The sequence below is a fragment of the Schistocerca americana genome, chromosome X, assembly GCF_021461395.2.
Source record: "Schistocerca americana isolate TAMUIC-IGC-003095 chromosome X, iqSchAmer2.1, whole genome shotgun sequence".
Classification (NCBI taxonomy): Eukaryota; Metazoa; Arthropoda; class Insecta; order Orthoptera; family Acrididae; genus Schistocerca; species Schistocerca americana.
Genome location: NC_060130.1, coordinates 940,810,136 through 940,832,601, shown reverse-complemented (window position 1 = coordinate 940,832,601; position 22,466 = coordinate 940,810,136). Strand labels below are relative to the sequence as shown.

At 41.5% G+C, this 22,466-nt stretch overlaps 1 protein-coding gene across 2 annotated transcripts in view; it reads right to left on the bottom strand.

Moving 5' to 3' along the window:
• Positions 1-22,466, bottom strand: part of LOC124555646 (neither inactivation nor afterpotential protein G-like) — a 242,042-nt gene that overhangs the window by 94,504 nt on the left and 125,072 nt on the right. The gene's annotated exons all lie outside the window — the stretch shown is intronic.

The window sequence follows — 22,466 nt, the reverse complement described above, 5'->3', positions numbered from 1 at the left end:
AATAAACTGCCAGTTCATGTTAAGTCTATGGATACAAATTCTTTTAAAATTAAGTGTTACAGCTGGCTGTCAGATCATCCATTCTATGACATTAAAGAATTCTTTGAGATGCCTGAGGAGAATATAAGCATTTAAAAGTTGTCTGTAGTTAAACACATTATTTTGTGCTGTGGCTAATCGTGTGTAATTACAAAGTTTATACTATAAACAATAAAACACCATATTATATTAGATTATAAGATAGCTTGTTGTGTTAACTTTTAACAGCTATCCTTTGTAATTTGGTACACTGCCATGCTTCAAATGTATTGTATAATGTATTGACAGAAGTTTATTTTATTATTCTGTATGTACTAGTACATCTTGTATGACGAAGCCAACATCATTGTAAAATGGTCTACGGTGAATAAAATTCTTGATTCTTGATGTATTTTACGTCGAGGAAATACACGTGTGTAGGGATTGCTAGCTCAGCAGCTCTACACACAGAGCTACCCCAGTCTGTTGAGAGCGGTTCTGAGGGGGGGGGGGGGGGGGAAGTAATTTGGAAAACTGGTTGTTGTACATTACCTTTAAAATAAAATAAACTGCATTACAATAAAAATATCTAATTCTGATTTTGTTTGTTTTTCCGTTAATTGTGTATGTTTGGTTCATGATTGAATGTATATTTTAAGATTTAATTGTGCATGGAAATGCTGGCTGCAGTTATTACAGTAGTAAAAGAGCGTAAATAGATTTTGTACGAAGGAAAGTCTCACACAGTTCGTGGCAACAACAATAAAAGTAGACGAAAAATTTCTGAACTGCTAATGCCGAAGTGGAGACTCGTTAAAATGACAGTGTACCGTAATTTCAAAGTCAAAGATTCAATGAAAGATATTAACAAGTGGTAAATATAAATGAAATTAAAGTTAATAAGAAAGTTTGTTGTGCACAGATGCTGTGTATGTTCCCACGAAAGTGGATACGAAACGAAGATCGTTTGCCTATCCAACATTCGGCACATGTCTGACGTTTCCATGGCACTCACTGGAGTTTGGACCTACCTAGCCACGCCATCTCTTTAGCTGCGTTTGTGGCAAAGTACTTCGCTGTATGATTGCTGTGCGGCGCTACCGTTACTTCTCAGCTGTGACACAGAAAATAAAAATCTGCAAGCTTACGCAGCTTAACAAAAAAAAGTACCTATTTAAACAGTGTAACGGATCGTTTTTATACCTCTTAGTTTGTGGAGCTATCCTTGCCCCCTCCTCCCTTCAGTTCTCCCACTTCCTCCCCTCTCCCCAGGCATCCACACCAGACCCTGCCCTCTCCCTTCCCCTCACCCTTCCTTTCTCCCATTGGCTTCTGCCCCCCCTCCTTTCTCCCTGCCCATCTCCTGCACCCAGTGGCAGCCCCCCCCCCCCCCCCAACTCCTCAGTGTGTTCAGTGCGTCGAAGATCATAACCAATGTGCTACTACAGTGTTCTCTTCGTCAGTGTGTCAGTGTTCTTCTTCAGTGTGCTCATTTGTTCTCGTGTGAAACTGTTTGTCTACATTTGTGTGCACTGCTGAACTTATTTGTATAACCAGTGGATTGTGCAAATGCCTTCAGGTCATTTCTTATGTATGTCTCCTGTTTTTACCATTTATGTATGTCTGTTTTTCTGTCTCCATGTTTACTGTTCGTTTTTCTGTGGCCGAAGAGTGGCGTAGATTGGCCATTGCTGGCCTACCTTTTGTAAGGTATTAAAATAACAATCAAAAAAAGTGGAGCTAACGTCACCTTGACCAGTTCACCGTTTGGTGCAACCAGTGGTTCCTCTGTATCAACACCTCCAAGACCCAGGCAATCATCATAGCCCGCACCACCCACTCCTTCTTTCTCTATGATTTCTACCTCACCATTTATGGCCGTCCTGTCCATCTCACTCCTACCCTCAACTATCTTGGCTTCACCCTCAACCGCCACCTCACCTGGACTCCCCATCTCCTTATAATCCAACACAAAGCTCACAACAGACTCCGCCTCCTGAAACTCCTGTCCAGCCGGACATGGGGACTGCATCCTTCCACCATCCTTCACTCCTACAAATCCTTGATCCACCCCATCCTTTGTTATGCCAACGTTGCTTGGATTTCCGCACCTCCCAGGCTCTATAAAGCCCTCCAAATCCTCGAACGCCATGAACGTTGCCTCACCTTCCGCATCCGCCTTCCATCCCCCACGCGCATCCTCTACGGCCTTATCCCCTTTCCCCACCTTCTCCTTTTCCTTGAACACATCCATACCCAGTATATTGTCCGCCAACTCGATCCCCCTCACCCCCTGGTGTCTCCCTTCCTCTCTACCTCCAACCCGTTGCCGCACTTTTACCACTGTGTCTCACCGTCTCTCCATGTTCACACCCTTCACCTCCTTTCCCACCGCAACTTCCAGCATCTACCCCTCCCGAATGATAAGCATCTCCCTGACGTCTACCTTTCCTACCAACTTTAACCTCACCTGCCTACTGCCTCTGCCTCAAGGCTCCCTCTCGTCACCCTTCCTTCTCCTGAGTGGCTTTCCCCCTCCTATACCACCTCCCTCTCCTGTGCTCCCCTTCAGATTCTCTGCATTCCCTCCTGCCTTAGTGCTCCATCGTTTCCAGTGGTTTTGTTTTTTAAGTGTCTCACTCTGTGTGATTTTTCTACTGTTGCCGACTTTTAAACTCTGTTTGACTCCAGTGATTTTAAGTGCACTACGAATTGCCAGCTTTGTTCTTTTAACTTTATGTCGAATTTTTAAATGTCCCACAATGTCCCCGTATTAGTGTATATTTTAACTCCCATCATCTCCATTAACTGTATTCTAATGTCCACATTTTTCCCCCATTTTTATGTATTTGTATTTATGTTAAAGCCATTTAGCTGAAGAGAGATAGACTGTGCTGCTGCCAGGACTCCCCTGCCAATATGGAGCAGGGGAATGAAATTACAATAAAGGAAAAAAAGAGCTAACGTCAGACAGCCATAACACAACGGATCAAACACCTCTTCCTAATTTTTTGGGGCCGTAGATCATACGAGATCTATGGCGGCAATTAGAAAGCAAACATGGTGTTCAGTATGAAGTGGTGTAGCTGATCTGCCGCTCTACCATCTCTCTCTCTTCTGTGGAGTCCACTATTCAGTAATTGCGATTTTAAGTAGTGATTGATCGCAGTTAACGAATTCGTAATTTGCGTCCCTCTGTTGAGGCTAACTGCCATTTGTCAACGTAAATTAGTCGGAAGTAACAACTAGAGAGACATAAAAGTACAATAAATCTAATTATTATCTGCTAACTGGTATTTCTGGTCAGGTCAACAATGTCACTGCAACCAAGTGATATGTTTTCACCTGTAAATGCAACTATTAGTACTTGTCAGGACCTAAGATTAGCGTTTTTATAACCAAAGTGGCAAAAAGTTACATGAGATCGTATTGTTAATATTTGCAACTATTAATCCCCATTTGTTACAAAAAATGGCTCTGAGCACTATGGGACTCAACTGCTGAGGTCATAAGTCCCCTAGAACTTAGAACTACTTAAACCTAACTAACCTAAGGACATCACACACATCCATGCCCGAGGCAGGATTCGAACCTGCGACCATAGCGGTCACGCGGTTCTGGACTGAAGTGCCTAGAACCGCACGGCCACTCCGGCCGGCCATTTGTTACATGATATACGAAAGTTACACTTGAGGACAGAAAAAAATTCATCTCAACAAAACAGTCAGAAGTAATTATGTTTTACATTTCTTTTTTTTCTCTATTGTTATTTCATACCATGCAGAAGAGAGCTGGCAGTGGCACAATTCACGGCTCTTCTGCCAAGATACTACATACAACAACACGGGAATAACAGTACATACATAAACTATGGAGATAAAAGATGAAGTTTCCACACGAAAAAGAGGAAACAATGGGCCTTAAAATATACAAAAAAGGAGTAGTTTCATTAGGCACATTTATACAAAATCCACATATAATTAAAATGACACTTGACGAAGATGAGCACATAAACACTGGTGGCATGAAGAGTAGAATTAAAAACGCTGATCACATCAATGAGACCACCATGGGACGACGACACTGGCCATACACTGCACTGATGTTACATACACAGCGAGCACAGAAACGCGACAGCATAACTTGCATTAAAATTGGAAGGACCTGCCAAACGATGGGAGCTTAGAGAGGAGGGAGAGAGGAAAGATAGAAGGATAGTCAGTGGATGAGGGGAGGAGGAGGAAGGGACACAAGGGCAGAGCCAGTAGCTCACCGAAGGGCAGGAGACAGGGGGGGGGGGGGGGGGAGGGAGCAGCCTAGGAAAGAGCGCAAGGACTGGGAAAGGAAAAGTGAGAAAGATGTGGGGGGGGGGGGGGGGTGTAGGAGGGAGAAAACAGCAGATGGGGAGGGGAAGGAGAGTGAAACCAAGGGAAGGGTGGTGGAGAGGGGAGGGGAGGACGGGGGTCAGAGTTGGAAGGAAGGATAAATATTGGGGTGAAGCACATCATCTGTGATGGGAGATGTTGGAAGTTCCTTAGGGATGGGAGGTGGAGGATTTAGAGTTGAAGAGAGGGTGACACACATCAGTAAAGACACGGCAGGAGGTGGGGAGTGGAGAGGAAAGGAGACACCAGGGGTGAGGGGGAGCGAGGCAGCTGTTGGTGTAGAGGATACAGATGTGTTCAAGGAAATGGAGATGTGAGAAGGGTATGACATTATAGAGGATCCTCATGGGGGACGGCAGACAGATACTGAAAGTGAGGCAGAGCACTTGGCATTCAAGAATTTGGAGGGCTTTATAGAAATTAGGAGGGGCAGAGATCCAGGCGACATTGGCATAATAAAGTATGAGACAGATCAAGGATTTTTATGTGTGAAGAATGGTGGAAGAAAGCAATCCCCAAGTGCAGCTGGAGAAGACTTTAAGGAGGCAGAGTCTGCTGTGGGCTTTGCAATGGATGGTAAAGAGATACTGAATCCAGGTGAGGTTACAGTCAAGGTGAGGCCAATGTATTTCAATGTGGGGTAAGTAGGATAGGGCAATCATAGATGGTGAGGTAGAAATCAGGGAATCAGAAGGAGTGGGAGGTGAACCCTATATTGATTTCCTGGGTTTTGGAAGGACTGATTCGAAGGAGCTATGGTGACATAGGAAGGACGGTGGAGAGGTAGGAGGCAGTGATACGGGTGAGGTGGGAACAATCATATTTTACACTTTGATGTGTTATATGTATGATAGTTTATGTTTTCTCTTTGATCTTCGTTATGTAACATTGCTGAATAAATAGTCTCTAAATCTGTGTGTTCCTGGCAATATGGTCTATTGTGTATTTGATTAGAAGGTCAACTTTATAATCTCACAGAGGACTAATTAAGAGTCAATATCTAATAGGTTATGGGCCCAGGAGAGATTAGTGAACTTTCCATACCAAAGAAATAAACTGATAAATCAAGGTTACATAATTTTCGCATGTGTTCAACGTGTTGCTGTCGTATTTTCTTTTTGCAGAGAAACTTTCAAGATTTATTTGCTTAACTATCTGAACGTATTCAAGATGGTTTTGGTTGGACAATCACTGTTTAATTTTGAAAAGTTGACTGGTATGACAAACTACAACGACAGGAAATTCACGATGGAAATGTACCAGAAAAATGAGGGACTATGGGACACAATTGTTGGCACTGACGAAGATGAGAAGAATGTACAGAAAGCATTATCAAAATTATGTTAATCTGTAAATTCATCGCCGGCCGGTGTGGCCGTGCGGTTCTAGGCGCTTCAGTCTGGAACCGCGTGACCGCTACAGTCGCAGGTTCGAATCCTGCCTACGGCATGGATGTGTGTGATGTCCTTAGGTTAGTTAGGTTTAAGTAGTTCTAAGTTCTAGGGGACTGATGACCACAGATGTTACGTCCCATAGTGCTCAGAGCCATTTGAACCATTTTTGTAAATTCATCTGCGTATCCAAAACTTCGTGGAGCAACGACTGCTAAAGAAGCATGGCAAAATTTACAATCTGCATTTGAAGATAAGAGTTTATCTAGTTATATTGGGCTGTTACAATGATTAATGAATGTACGATTGGCTTATGAGAAGAATATGGAGGCGTATTTGTCGAAAATTATGTCACTTGCTCAACAATTTGGAAGCAGTGGTAAGAAAATGGACGATGATTTCGTAGCTGCAATTATGCTAAGTGGACTTCCAGCAGATTTCCAACCCTTGATTATGGCAATTGAGAATTCGGGTGTCAAGATTACTAGTCATTTAGTAAGTCAGCGATTAATTAAAAAATCGACGAAACGTCGGTTTGCATCCACAAATGAGACCACAGATTCGGCGCTGGTAGCTAGTACGCAGGACATTAAACACCAGAAGACAAATACCAACGTGATGTGCGAAATATCAAGCCTTTTAAGTCTTATAAATGTCAGAAACCTGGTCACAAGGCGAATGAGTGCAGAACAAAGAACAAACCAAATAAATTTTCAAATTCTGCGAATGCAGTGAGTACTGAAAACGAAACTGTTAATGGCTCTAACTGCATCTTCGCATCATAGTGATGGCTGGTATGTGGATTTCGGGTGTTCACGACACATGACGAATCAAAGAGGCTCGTTCAACACTTTCCAATCGACCGCAGCTGCTTAAGTGACAGTAGCAGATAACAGCAATCTTCAGGCTATTTGAGAAGGCGATGTTCATCTTTGAGTTACTTGTGACGACAAGAATAAACACATAACTGCTAATGATGTTGTGTATGTTCCAAGCCTTGCTTACAACCTACTGTCGGTTTGTCAGATGGCAAGACGTGGATTGTGTGTATTGTTTGACAATGTGCAGTGCGGTGTATACAATAAAAGTGATGTAATTGTTTCTGGAACACCAGTAGCAACTGCAACTCAAATGAATGGTATGTATCGATTAGGTTAAGTGCATCATTACGCAAATGTTGCAGAAATTGGCAGTTATGAATTGTGGCATCGAAGATTGGAACATTTGAATCGTGTAAACATGCATTTATTAATAGGAAAAATGGCTGACGGACTGAAACAGTCTCGACAACCTTTTCCTAAAATATCAGGTAGAAGAGCAAAAGATCTACATGACACTGTGCATTCTGATGTTTGTGGACCAATGACCATGGCTTCGTGGGGAGGATCACGACATCTTCTCACTTTTACAGATGATCCGTCAAGAAAATCTTTTGGTTATATGTAAAAATCAACAACAGAAGTCTGTGACACATTCATCGAATTCAAAGCACGACTAGAAAATGAAACTGGTCGAAAAATCAAAATACTTCGAACAGACAACGGAAAAGAGTTCGTCAATCGGCACACGAAGTTATTTTTAAAGATAAAAGGAATTAAACATGAATCAACAACTTCTCACACGCCAGAACAGAATGGTGTTGCAGAACGCTTAAATCGGACAATCATTGAAAAAGCAAGATCAATGTTAACAGATGAAGGTCTATCAAGGGAACCTCCCCATCGCACCCCCCTCAGATTTAGTTATAAGTTGGCACAGTGGACAGGCCTTGAAAAACTGAACACAGATCAATCGAGAAAACAGGAAGAAGTTGTGTGAAACTATGAAAAAAATAAGCAAAATATACAAACCGAGTAGTCCATGCGCAAGATAGGCAACATCAAGGAGATGCGTGAGCTAAGGATCGCCGTGGTCCCGTGGTTAGCGCGAGCAACTGCAGAACGAGAGGTGCTTGGTTCAAATCTTCCCTCGAGTGACATGTTTACTTTTTTTATTATTGCAGAGTTATGATCTGTCCGTTCGTTCATTGGCGTCTCTGTTCACTGTAATAAGTTTAGTGTCTGTGTTTTACGACCGCACCGCAAAGCCGTGCGATCAATAGACAAAAGGAGGTGCCTCTACAATGGGAACCGAAAACATTTGATCGCAAGGTCATAGGTCAACCGATTCCTCCAGAGGAAAACATGTCTGATATATTCTATACGACACTGGTGACGGCATGTGCGTCACATGACAGGAATATGTTGTCGACCCACCTAACTTGTACTCTTGGCGAATGGGTAAAAACTACTACCTTGCCCGATTTAGGTTTTTTTGTGGATGTTTCGATGTTTGTTTAGGTGTAACGTTCCCATACTACGGCACAGTTACCTCGCATCGGACGGACGGACGGACAGATAATAACTGTCTGAAAATAAAAAATTAAACTTTTCACTAGAGGGAAGACTTGAACGAAGGACCTGTGGTTCAGCAGCTGCTCACGCTAACCACGGGACCACGGCGCTCCGGAGCTCACATTCTCCTTGATGTTGCCTATGCTGCGCATGGACTAATCAGTTTGTATATCTTGCTTATTTTTTTCATAGTTCCACACAACTTCTTCCTGTTTTTTCGATTTATCTGTGTTCAGTTTTTCAAGGCCTATCCACTGTGCCAACTTATAACTAAATCTGAGGGGGGTGCGATGGGGAGGTTCCCTTGTAAGTAGACAATTTTGGGCTGCAACTGTAAACACAGCAATTTATTTGAAGAATCGATCTCCAACAAAAGCTGTTAAGAATGTCACTTGTGAGGAATTATGGAGTGGTCGTCGGATAAATCTGAGTCATTTAAGAATCTTTGGATGTCGAGCATTTGTACATATACCAAAAGAAAAAAGGGCGAAATTAGAAGAAAAATCTAAGAAACTTATCTTTGTTGGATATTGCGAAGATTCTAAAGCATATTGTCTGATTGATCCAAATTCACCAAAGACAATTGTGAAAGCCCGTGATGTGCAATTCATCGAAAACTCAAAGAGCCCTTGTGGAAACAGTATTTCAAACAGTAACCCAATTGACGATAATCGTATAGACAGTCGTCAACTAGCGCCAGCACCTAACATCGTTGAAGAGGCAACTGAACTGACACAACCTGCTGAAGTTGACAGAAATGCAGTTTATGTTGAATTAGCACAAAGTGACACTGAGAAAACAGTAAATAGCAACGTATATAGTCACACGGAAGTTGTGCAGCCAGAAATGCATCCAGAAATTAAAAAATCATCACGTGAAAGAAAACCAAGTACTAAATATTTTAATTACGATTTTGCTTGTCTTGCTTGTATTTCTGAACAAAATTCGTATGAAGAAGCAATGAATTGTGATGACTGTGAAAAATGGAAGGAAGCCTTAGATAATGAATATAAATCTTTACTTGAAAATGAAACATGGATTTTGACTGATTTACCACCAGGCAGGAAGGTAATTAGTTCGAAATGGGTGTTCAAGGTGAAAGAAACGTCAAATGGTGAAATTGAACGTTATAAGGCTCGTTTTGTAGCGAAAGGTTATTCCCAAATACCAGGAATAGACTTTGATCAAACGTTCTCGCCTATTGTTCGTCATTCTTCACTTCGCATCCTGTTAGCTTTATCAGCTGAATTTGACCTTGACATTGAACATATGGATGTTCAAACTGCGTTCCTATATGGTGATCTCGACGAAGAAATTTACATTCGTCAACCTGTAGGCTACGTGAGGAAGGGGGAGGAGTTGAAGGTTTGCAAGCTGAAGAAGGCAATTTATGGTATAAAACAGGCGTCACGCGTTTGGAATATGAAATTAGATGTCACATTACATAAAATGAACCTAAAGAAGTCAGAATATGATTCTTACATTTACTTCAGAATTGAGAAACAAAATACACTCATTATAGCTGTTTATATAGACGACTTGATCATTTTCTCTAATAGAAATAGGTCAAATTGGACTTAACATCTGAGGTCATCAGTTCCCTAGAACTTAGACCTACCTAAACCTAACTAACCTAACGACATCACACACATACATGCCCAAGGCAGGATTCGAACCTGCGACCATAGCGGTAGTGCAGTTCCAGACTGTAGGGCCTAGAACCGCTCGGCCACTCCGGCCGGCTAATAGAAATAGTAAGTGGAAGAAAGGATTAATGCATCAGTTTAAGATGAGAGATCTTGGTGAACTTGGTTGGTGTCTTGGCATGAGAATAAAACGAAACAGGAAACAAGGGACGATTAGTATTGATCAAAGCAAATATGCAGCAAACATACTCAAGAAATTTGGTATGGAACATTGTAATCCGGTTGCATAGCCATTTGAACCTGGTTCAAAGCTGCAAAAATGTGAAAATAAATTGACAGATGAGGAAAACCTTGTGTTACATCGCATTCCTTATCAGCAAACCGTAGGATCACTATTGTATTTAGCTCAAAGTACAAGACCGGACATTGCATATGCTGTGGGGGTTCTAAGCAGATTCAGTTCTAATTATCGGAAAATCCACTGGGAAGCGGTCAAACGAATTATGCAATACATTAAAGGCACAGTCATTGTAGGACTAATTTACCGAAAAAGTGAAACAACTGAAATTGAAGGTTTCTGTGACGCTGATTATGCATCAGACCTCCATCAGCGGCTATTAATGACCGGCTATATCTTCAAGTTAGCTGGGACAGCAGTTTCCTGGACTTCAAAACGACAACTAACCGTCGCTCTATCAACTACAGAAGCTGAGTATATGGCTCTATCAGCAGCAGCGCAAGAAGTGGTATACCTTCAAGGATTGCTTCGTGAATTGTGTGTTACGTATAGTGAAAAACCAGTCACTTAGAACTAATTAAACCTAACTAACCTAAGGACATCACACACATCCATGCCCGAGGCAGGATTCGAACCTGCGACCATAGCAGTCGCTCGGCTGCAGACTGCAGCACCTAGAACCGCACGGCCACTCCGGCCAGCTGGGGGTGTTGGGAACAGTCATATTTTACTCTCTGATGTGTTATATGTATGGTAGTTTATGTTTTCTCTTTGATCTTCGTTATGTAACATCGCTGAATAAATAGTCTCTAAAAATGTATGTTCCTGGCAACTTAATAATCTCACAGAGGACTAATTAGAGTCAATATCTAATAATTTTTATGTATGAAGAATGGTGGAAGAAAGCAATCCCCAAGTGCAGCTGGAGAAGAGTTTCAGGAGGCAGAGTCTGCTGTGGGCTTTGCATTGGATGGTAAAGAGATACTGAATCCAGGTGAGGTTACGGTTAAGGTGAGGCCAATGTATTTCAAGGTGGGGTAAGTAGGATAGGGCAATCATAGATAGTGAGGTAGAAATCAGGGAATCAGAAGGAGTGGGAGGTGAACCCTATCATGATTGCCTGGGGTTTGGAAGGATTGATTCGAAGGAGCCATGGTGACATAAGAAGGATGGTGGAGAGGTAGGAGGCAGTGATAGGGGTGAAGTTGATCAGAAGGGCATAGGTCTGGAGCTTGAAAACGAGCCCAGAATGCCATACACAGTCATAGGCATTCTGGAGATTAAGGGAAACAAAAATAGCAGAGCGATGGGAGTTAAGTTGGAGGGAGAGAAAGTGGGTAAGGTTAAGGATCTAAGCATGAGTGGAGGAGGAGGGCCAGAAACCACACTGGGTAAGAGGGAGGAAATCGTGTTGAATTAGGTGCTGATGGATACAGCAGGAGAGGATCACCTCAAAGACATTACTGAACACAGTGGTTAAACATATGGTGTGATAGGAGGAGGCGGAAGAGGGTGTATTGGATTTAAGGAATAACAGGATGTGGGAAGTCTTCCACAGATCAGGGTAAAAACTAGTAGAGAGAATAGGATAACAAAGGGTGGCCAAGAGGAGAGAAGCCATTCCTTGAGGTGGCAGTAGGTGATGCAATCGTGACCAGGGGTGGTGTTGCGTATGGAGTGGAGGATGAGTTCAGTGTCTTGTACTGATCAGGAGTATTCAATTCTGAGGATGGTAACTGTTCCAAGTACCAGAAGCTGGGATGAAGAAGTGGAACATCAATATTGGTGTGGTCAATGACATCAGGGAAGAGGTAGTAAACAAAGTGTGGGTCATTGGGTATGGAGCAGACTTCGAGAGGTGGGAAGCAAAATAGTTAGCTATACTGAGATTGTCAGGGAAAAGGCAGTTGTCGTGGAGGAGTGGGTAATGAGGGGTGGGATGACCACCAGTAAGGAAGTGGAAAGCAGACCGGTGCTTGGAGTAGTTGATAGGGAGGATGGTGTTAAATCCTGTGCATTTATGGCTCCAATTCCGGCAGTTCCTTGCTGTCAGAAGGTTTTGAACGTGTCTTTGTAATGGCGGGTGGCAGAGGAGCGAGTCCCGGTCATGCATGCAGAGGAAGGAATGGTAGAGCTGGCAGGATTCACGGAGGAGGAAGAGGACAGCCTGTGGTGGAAGGGTAGGAGGGTAAGTGTGGATACGTTTGGTGGGAATGTGGTCCACCACAGTGTCCAAGACAGTCGTCTGGAGGAAGGAAGAGATGTGAGCGATGTAATCAGGATGGTGGAAGGGGAGGAGTGGCTTTTGTCCTGGGTGTTGATGGCTTCCCAGTGGGGATTCCAGTCAGCATGGTGGTGGTCGTGAATGACCTTGGGAGTGGTGGCAGGATAGGGAGCTGGGGGAGGGCAGGGAGTTGTGGGAGGGCGAGGGACAAAGGAGAAGATGAGGAGGACTGGGAGGTGGTCACTGCCAACGGAACCGAGGACTCCTGCAGTGTTACGCCCAAGGAGGTTGGGGGAAGCGAGGACAGTTTGTAGATGGTGTTACTTTTGGGACATGTATGCTGATGGAGGTGGACAAGGTCACCTTGGATGGCGTTTCCACCGTCAGGGTGTGGCAGGATAGTTAACAAAAAGGGAGCTACATATGCCCGGCGGGAGACAGGCCATTAGAGGGTTAATGGCAATAGTAAAGAGCATGACCGTCAGGATGGAAGCCAGATGCATACCGTTTTCCTGGATAAAAGTGTCTGACAAGGCAGAATCCACATGCACCTTGAAAACTCAGTCTTTTAAAAATTCCTGACGGAAACAGGGCAGTCACCCACGGAAGCCCCACGTGTGAAGAGTACAGAGGATACCAGTTCTCCTGCAGGTGTCATAGGCCTTCTCCAAATCATAAAACACGGCCACTGTCAGGGATTTCCACAGGAGACCATTCATGACATGGATGGACAAAGTAACAAGATGGTCAACTGTAGAACGCCACGCTCGAAATCCACATTGTGCGTTCGTTAGTAACTTGCGAGACTCTACCCTTATGTCCAGATTCAGCTGTATGTGTTAATCAGGAAGTGCTTGCCCACAAGAGAAACGTGCTGCAACATCTGAATGTTGACAGCGTCTGGCCCTGGGGCGGAGGATCTGGATGAACTGAGAGTTTAATCTAGCTCCCTCATGGTAAAGGCAGTATTCTAGCACTCACGATTCTGAGGAAAGAACAGGATCGCCTGAGCCTCCTCCACTCGTTTCCAATGGAGGAAGGCAGGGTGATAGTGGGAACAGCTCGATATTTCCGCAAAATCGTGGCCCAAGGTCTTGGAGATAGCAATAGGGTCCACAATAACATCGTCTGCTACTGTCAGGCTGAAATTGGCTAATTTGTCTTAGTCCCACAGAGCCGTCTGAAGCTGGCTCACATGACAGATGAGGGTGTGGAACTGTTGAAAGAAAACAAGAGAATGAAATCCAGTTAGATTTCTTGCTATCCTCAAGAACGCGACGACACTTTGCACGCATCTGTTTATAATGAATGCAGTTCGCCATCTTAGGATGACAGTTAAAAACGTGGAGAGCATGTCTCTGTGCGCAAATTGCGTCGCGGTACTTCTCAATCGACCAAGGGACTGGGAAACGGTGTGGTGAAGAGGAAATGCGGGGAACGGAAAATTCTGCAGCCATAAGGATAACATTTGAGAGATATTCCACCTGGTCGCCAGGGAGGAGTAAAGCTGCCTGTCAGCCTTAGTGTCATTGGGGGGGGGGGGGGGGAGGTTAAGGGACCAGACTACAAAGGCCATCGGTCTGCCAATAGGGTGTGCATACATTGTGAGATAGGACTCAGCAAACGGATAGCACATGGAAAATGGTCTCTCGGTTAAGTATCAGAAAGAATGGACCACTCAAGATGATGGGCAACTGGGGCAGCGCAGAAGGAGAGTTCCAAATGGGAATAGGTGTGCCAGGAATCGAAAACGAAGGTGGGTGCTCCAGTGTTAAGGGAGAAGAGGTTGAGTTGATTAAGATCAGCCAAGAGGGCACCTCTCTGTCAGGTTCTGGGAGAAGCCTGAAGGGGATGGTGTGTATTGAAGTCACCGAGTGGCAGAAATGGGGTAGGTAGGTGCCCAATAAGCTGAAGGAAGTCTGCACTAGTGACATTGAATGGTGGAGGGACATAAATTGTACAGAGGGAAAATTTCAGGTTGGGAAGGGAAAGGCGAACTGCAACAGCTTGAAGATAGGTAGTCAGGGAGATGGTTTGACTACGAATGTCATCCCATATGACAGCATGACACCCCTATCAGATGGGATGCCGACCTCAGGGGAAGGTCCAAACGAACTGGGAAGAAATGTGAAAGCTCAAAGACATCGTGACTCCACAATTTCGTTTCCTGCAGGCAGATTAAAAGGGGAAACTGCGATGCTAAAAGGAGCTGTTAATCCTCTTTGTGGGACCGGAAAACGTGAATGTTCCATTGGAGGAGAGTCATGATGTGGAAGAGTTGGTGTCACCTCTGCGGCTGCCAAGTGACAGTCTGTGAAGAGTCGCTACTGCAGGGCACAGAAGCAGTAGGATCCTACACTATGGGGCCCACGGAAGCATCGACTTGCTTGTGCGATAGGTCTGTGGAGTCCAATGTTGAAAAATGGTTGGTGGTGTGCTCCAGCAACACAGAGGTCGGCCAGGGTAAGGTATCACGTAGTGACACCGTCGAAGAGGATCATCGAATCAGCGAAGGAGAAGAGAGTCTGCCTTTGGTGTACTTCTTCAAGGCTTTCCTGTTAGAGGAGGACTCAGGTGTTGCACAGTTGGATGGGGGTGGGGGATTTCATAACCTCAGAGCTGAAGTTGAGTTTGGATGTCTTTGTGTCCATGTCATGCATGGAGTGTGGGGTTAACAAGCACAGAACTGTAAGTGGCAGATGGGAGAACACAGGGTTGCAACTAGCCAGTAATTTGTGAGGGACGGGGTAATGCACTTTTTCCTTTACCCAGACCTCTTGGACAGCCCGCTCATCAAAATACACAGGACAATCCTGAGCGGAGGTGGCATGGCAGCCATTGTCGTTTATACAGTGGGGAGAAGGAGGCAGACAATCATCCTTTTGCGCACCCCTACCACACTTTACACATTTGGCTAGGTATCGACAAGACAGTCTAGTGTGATTTTCCTAACTATTTAACAAGAGCAGAATCAGTACTTTTTGCAGATGAAACGAGCCTTTTTATTAAGGGAGTTAATGAAGTTGACCTACAAGAAGAAATAGCTTCAACAATGAATGAGGCAGCTGAATGGTTCAAGGATAATTACTTAGTTGTAAATGACAGAAAAACCACTTGGATGGACTTTAGGCACATAAGGAACAAAGTAAAAAATAACATAAGAGTAGAGATTGGGAAATGTCTGATAGAACAAACCTCTTTTAGAAAATTTTTAGGTGTATAGCTGGACAATAACTTGATATGGGAAAAACATATTGAAATATTGAATAAAAAATTTTTGTGAATACTATTATATATTAAGAAAACTTAAAGAAAACTGCAATTTTGAAACAGTACTATGTGCCTACTACTCTTACATTCATAGTAGTCTAAGATATGGTATTATATTTTGGGGGAATACAGGTTTCGCAAAAAGTTGTTTTAAGCTCCAAAAGAGAGCTATTTGTATTCTGGAGGGTGTTGCCTACAGAGATACATGTAGAGGACTCTTTAAGGAGATGAAAATTTTGACCCTCCCTAGTTTATTCATCTATGAATCAGTATGTTTCCTAAAGTCAAATTAAGAATTATCTTCTCTAAACAGTGAAGTACATGACTATCAGGCCAGAAACAGGCACGATTTCCATAGAAACATACATTCAAAATCCCTGTACCAAAATAGTGTGATGTATCTACACAAAATAATGTTCAGTGCCTTACCAAAAGAAATAAAAAGCACATAAAACTTACATATATTTAAAAAAGAATTAAAGAGGCTACTATTAGGTCAGAGTTTCTATAATGTTGATGAATTTCTTTGCTATCTAAACAGATAGTGCTCATCTTTTGATTTTTCTGCATAATCCTTCGTTTTTTTCCAACTTGCATGTAAATAGAAGACAAAATATGTGAAGTTTAACTAAGAAAAATATTAAAGTGTTATTAAGAAAATGTTATTCCCCTTAATGGATTTTTCTTTGCATAAACCTTGTAAATTTTTTTCTCATCTTTCATGTAAAAAGAAGACAAAATATGTAAGGTGTAACTAACAAAGCGTTATTTCCCTTAATTGTTAAAAATATAAATCATGCTCTCTCTCTCTCTCTTTCTTTCTATATGGCAATTCCTATATCATGTATATGATAAAATGGATGATAATAAATTGAATTGAATTGAATTACCATGTCACAAGTTTTTTAAAACCTAGTGCAAGTCTGGATCAAGCGATAGACGATGTAAGTTCACTTTGCAAAGACTTCACAAAGGAGGACACTGTGGTAATAGTGGGTGGAGCAGGCGACAGCATAGATAGGAACCCTAATCATTCATCTGAGAGTGACCTGGTAAAGGTAGCTTCAGCTACGAGACGTACTGGTGTTGGGCTTGTGTCTGTTCTGAGGCATCATGACCAGGCGCAGTTAAACTCTTCTGTTAGGAGAGTTAATTTAGAGGTGGAACGGCTGCTTGGATCAGGTATGGGGTCTCATATGAGTGTTGTTCCTGTTGGCTCTGTTAGCAGGTGGGACTACACTAGGCATGGCCTTTATCACAACAGGAAAGGGAAGGGAAAACTGTCTGGGCTAATAGCAAATAACTTAAGGGGGGGGGGGGGGGTCACAAGTGGTAAAGTACCAGTGGTTACAAGTGACAGATCAGCAGTTTGTTTTAAGGTAGGGAGGGCAGAAACAAAAGATGTCCAGAGACAGGCTGAAAAAAAACATTCACATTGATAAAACAGGCAGCCAGAAAGCAAATTTTAATGTACACAATTCATGCAGACAGCCTCTGATTGAAACTAGAGATTCTCAAAAATTGTCAGGAAAATTAGGCTCATCCAGTAGTAATTCAGACAGTGCACAAATTAGTTATCATTATTTCATCAGAATATTCAAGGATTAAGGGGTAAGCATAATGAGTTGCTTATTTGTGTTGAAGAATTAGAGTTGAGCAAACCAGTTGATATAATCTGCCTCTCTGAACATCATATGGCCACTGGTATAGATATGTTAAATGTTACAGGATTCAAGTTAGCCTCTTACTTCTGTAGAGAGGATATGGAGAAAGGAGAAGTTGCCACAGTCATCAGAAACTGTTTTGATTTCAAGAATACTGACAGTAATAAATTTTGCTCAGAGCAGCACTTAGAAGCTTGTTCAACAGAAGTAGTATTTCATAATAAGTCCTTTATAATTGTAGGTACATACAGATCATCTTCAGGAAATTTTAACTTCTTCATGAAACATCTGAAAGCTCTGATGTCCCATCTCATGGTTTTTTTTTAAAAAAAAAAAAAAAAAAAAAAAAAAAAAAAGAGGAAATAGTGGCTGCTGGTGATTTCAATATGGATTTATTGAAAAGCTCTGCCATGAACGATTGTTGCAGTCAGTAGCACTATCATTCAATTTAGTTCCTACTGTCAACTTTGCTACTAAGATATGTAAATGCTGTGAGACTGCTATTGATAATATCTTTGTAGACAGTTCTAGGGAAAAAGTCATATCACAAAACCAATTATAAATGAGCTATCTAATCTTGACATGCAAAATCTTGTGTTAAATGTTGAAACTTGTCAGGATATAAAATCTATTAAATATGAGTACAGGAGGGTAATAAATAAGTAAAAAATTGAGGAATTCAGGAAATTGCTTAAAGACATGAACTGGAAGGATGTTTACAATACTTCTGACTCAAATGGAAAATACAAAGCATTCATTAATAAAGCTGCCTTCACATTTGAAAATTGTTTTCCCCTAAAGGTAACTCAAATCATACAGAAGTGGAAAAATAAACCATGGATTACACAAGGAATGAAGATATCATTTGGGACAAAAAGGAGACTGTATCTACTATCTAGGAACAGCTCTGATGTTAGAATTGTAATGCATTACAAAGAATACAGCAAAATATTGAAGCAAGTCATCCGGAAATCAAAGCAGCTTTATTATGTGAAAAAGATAATTACATCAGGCAACAAAATAAAAACTGTATCAGATATAGTGAAGACAGAGACAGGTGGGGCCAAAAAGGAAGTGGAACAGATAGCTCTAAAAATAAATGAGACTTTGGTAACAAGTGCATGTAGTGTTGCAAACCTCTTAAACAAGTATTTCATTTCTATTAATAACAGCTTGAGGTTATCAGGTTCAGTAAGCATCCGTCATAAAATCCTTAAAATCTAAGTATTCCAGTGGGTATGATACAATATCAGTGAAGTTAATCAAAGAGTGATCATGTGGTTGAGTTCTATCTTAAGTTATTTGTGTAATCAATCTCTTATCAGCAGAACATTTCCAGACTGGCTAAAATATGCTGAAGTTAAACCTGTTTACAAGAAGGGGGATAAAGAGATACCATCAAAATATCAACCAATTTCACTTTTGCCGGCTTTCTCAAAAATATTTGAAAAGGTTGTGTTCAAGCATCTCCTTAAGCATCTGACTGCAAATACTATGTTGTCCAAGTCACAGTTTGGATTTCTTAAGGGTTTTGGTACTCCAATGCATGCTGGTCACTACACTAACCATAGTGAACATTCTGCCTCATCTACAGTAAAAAATTCTCGTTTGCTACATCAAACTTCTCAATCAAAAAGAGTGTACCAGTACACAAAATAATTTCAGGAATGGATATAGGTAGACTACATTGGACAACTGGATGATGAAAAAACAAGAAAAAACTGTGTCTTCCCAATCTGCAAGTTTATGGAAACAAACAAATTTGGAGAGATGGGTAGTAAAAAATACAATGCCCATACCTTCAATCGAAACTTCTTTTTTAGAGAAAAGAGTGTAACTGCTTCTGCTTAACAAAAACTTGCAATTTATCACCAGAATGTTAGAGGCCTAAGTAATAAGATCAGTGGACTTATAATCAATATACATGAGCCACAAGGTATAGATTGTGCCCATGTTTTATATTTTTGTGAGCACTATATTAATTCTGGTTTAGAAAAACTTATAATAAACAATTATTACTAAGCAATATCATTTTGTAGAAAATGTAAAGAAAAAGGAGGTGTTGCCATTTATGTTAAAAATGATATCACATGTAGAGTAATCAATGTGCAGAATTATTGTTTAAACAACATTTGGAAGTGGGTGCCACAGAATTGTCCTTGAGTAATTACCACATATCAATAGTCACAGTATACAGAGCTCTTCAAGGGAACTATAGTCTCTTTTTGAATAAGCTAGATACCCTCCTAATATACATATTCAAACACAAAGCAGATGTGATAGTGCTTGGGGAGTTCAATGTTAACTTTCTAACAAATTCTAGAGACAGATCAGACCTAGAAATTCTGATGTCCACTTATAATCTGGTTTCTGTGGTTAGTTTCCCTACTAGAATAACTTTGTCTACAAGTACACTGATTGATAATATATTTATAGATCAGACCAAAATAGGTGCTACAACTAGCAGGCAAGTCATGAATGGGCTATCTGACTGTGATGGACAAAGACTCACCATAAACAGCACAAGTATTTATGTGAATGATAGTGTCCCCAGTTGCAAAACAGTTAGGACAGTTAATGAAGAAACTACCCAGATTTTTAAATCATATCTCCAAGTTGGGTAAAATATTCTGGAGGTAAAACAGTCCCCCATTCAGATCTCCAGGTGGGGACTACTCAGGAGGACATTGTTATCAGGTGTAAGAAAACGTGCGTTATATGGGTCAGAGCATGGAATGTCAGATCCCTTAATCGGGCAGGTAGGTTAGAAAATTTAAAAAAGAAAATGGATAGGTTAAAGTTAGATATAGTGGGAATTAGTGAAGTTTTTTGGCAGGAGGAACAAGACTTTTGGCCAGGTGAATGCAGGGTTATAAATACAAAATCAAATAGGGGTAATGCACGAGTAGGTTTAACAATGAATAAAAAATAGGAATGTGGGTAAACTACTATGAACAGCACAGTGAATGCATTACTGTGGCCAAGATAGATATGAGGCCCACACCTACCACAGTAGTACAAGTTTATATGCTGACTAGCTCTGCAGATGATGAAGAGATTGATGAAATGTATGATGAGATAAAAGAAATTATTCAGATAGTGAAGGGAGATGAAAATTTAATAGTCACGGGTGACTGGAATTCGGTAGTAGGAAAAGGAAGAGAAGGAAACGTAGTAGGTAAATATGGAATGGGGGTAAGGAATGAAAGAGGAAGCTGCCTGGTAGAACTTTGCACAGTGCATAACTTAATCATAGCTAGCACTTGGTTCAAGAATCATAAAAGAAGGTTGTATACATGGAAGACGCCTGGCGATACTGACAGGTTTCAGATAGATTATATAATGGTAAGACAGAGATTTAGGAACTAGGTTTTAAATTGTAAGACATTTCCAGGGGCAGATGTGGACTCTGACCACAATCTATTGGTTATGAACTGTAGATTAAAACTGAAGAAACTGCAAAAAGGTGGGAATTTAAGGAGATGGGACCTGGATACACTGACAGAACCAAAGGTTGTAGAGAGTTTCAGGGAGAGCATTAGGGAATGACTGACAAGAATGGGGGAAGGAAATACAGTAGAAGAAGATTGGGTAGCTTTGAGAGATGAAATAGTGAAGGCAGCAGAGGATAAAGTTGGTAATAAGACGAGGGCTGGTAGAAATCCTTGGGTAACAGAAGAGATACTGAATTTAATTGATGAAAGGAGAAAATATAAAAATGCAGTAAATGAAGCAGGCAAAAAGGAATACAAACATCTCAAAAATGAGATTGACAGGAAGTGCAAAATGGCTAAGAAGGATGGCTAGAGGTCAAATGTAACAATACAGAGGTGTATATCAATAGGGGTAAGATAGATACTGCCTACAGGAAAATTAAAGAGACTTTTGGAGAGAAGAGAACCACTTGCATGAATATCAAAAGCTCAGATGGAAATCCAGTTCTAAGCAAAGGAGGGAAAACTGAAAGGTGGAAGGAGTATATAGAGGTTCCATACAAGGGCAATGTACTTGAGGACAATATTATGGAAATGGAAGAGGATGTAGATGAAGATGAAATGGGAGATATGATACTGCATGAAGAGTTTGATAGAGCACTGATAGACCTAAGATGAAACAAGGCCCTGGGAGTAGACAACATTTCAATAGAACTACTGACAGCCTTGGGAGAGTCAGCCCTGACAAAACTCCACCATCTGGTGAGCAAGATGTATGAGACAGGTGAAATACCCTCAGACTTCAAGAAGAATATAATAATTCCAATCCCAAAGAAAGCAGGGGTTGGCAGATGTGAAAATTACCGAACTATCAGTTTAATAAGCCACGGCTGCAAAATACTAACATGAATTCTTTACAGGCGAATAAAAAAACTGGTAGAAGTCAACCTCGGGGAAGATCAGTTTGGATTCCATAGAAATGTTGGAACATGTGAGGCAATACTGACCCTACGACTTATCTTAGAAAATAGATTAAGGAAAGGCAACCCTATGTTTCTAGCATTTGTAGACTTGGAGAAAGCTTTTGACAATGTTGACTGGAATACTCTCTTTCAAATTCTAAAGGTGGCAGGGGTAAAATACAGGGAGCAATTTAATAATTTCTTCTTTTGAGTTCACGGTACTTACAAGTTAAGCCGTCTCAATACGCAAACAATGTGGAGATGACCATGGAAACTCGTCTTTTATGAGTTTTAAATTCACTTTTGCACATTTTTCATGAAACCAGTAGTTACACTTCACACAAAAGATGCCTTTCATGACGTGTTTCGAACATTCCCTACATGATGAACTATTTAATTTAACCTTTTTTGAGGACTGAGATGTGTCACAACACTCTTCTATCGGCACCATCTTGAGTGACTATAAAATGTAGACTGGCAATGGCAAGGAAAGCGTTTCTGAAGAAGAGAAATTTGTTAACATTGAGTATAGGTTTGAGTGTCAGTAAGTCTTTTCTGAAAGTATTTGTATGGAGTGTAGCCATGTATGGAAGTGAAACATGGACGATAAATAGTTTAGACAGAAAGCGAATAGAAGCTTTCGAAATGTGGTGCTACAGAAGGATGCTGAAGATTAGATGGTTCAAATGCCTCTGAGCACTATGGGACTTAACATGTAAGGTCATCAGTCCCCTAGAACTTAGAACTAATTAAACCTAACTAACCTAAGGACATCACACACATCCATGCCCGAGGCAGGATTCAAACCTGTGACCGCAGCCGTCGCACGGTTCCAGACTGA